Source organism: Arachis duranensis, chromosome 7, assembly GCF_000817695.3.
Source record: "Arachis duranensis cultivar V14167 chromosome 7, aradu.V14167.gnm2.J7QH, whole genome shotgun sequence".
Taxonomy (NCBI): Eukaryota; Viridiplantae; Streptophyta; class Magnoliopsida; order Fabales; family Fabaceae; genus Arachis; species Arachis duranensis.
The window spans coordinates 28,278,028-28,278,427 of record NC_029778.3 but is presented as its reverse complement, the minus strand read 5'-3'; positions in this window follow the sequence as shown (position 1 = coordinate 28,278,427).

Here is a 400-nt window from a genome sequence, read left to right as displayed (position 1 = left end):
AAGTGTTTTGTTCAGAATTCTCTGTCTGTTGCTGAGAAGATGATGGATATGGCTTACTATTACTCAGCCTGTTGCGTCCACCACTGTTAAAGCCTTGTTGAGGCTTTTGTTGATCCTTCCAGGAGAAATTTGGATGATTTCTCCATGATGAGTTATAGGTGTTTCCATAAGGTTCACCCATGTAATTAACCTCTACCATGGCAGGGTTCTCAGGATCATAAGCTTCTTCAGAAGCTGCCTCTCTAGTACTGTTTGATGCATGTTGCAATCCATTCAGATTTTGAGAGATCATGTTGACCTGTTGAGTCAACATTTTGTTCTGAGCCAATATGGCATTCAGAGCATCAATTTCAAGAACTCCCTTCCTCTGAGGCATCCCATTACTCACAGGATTCCTTTC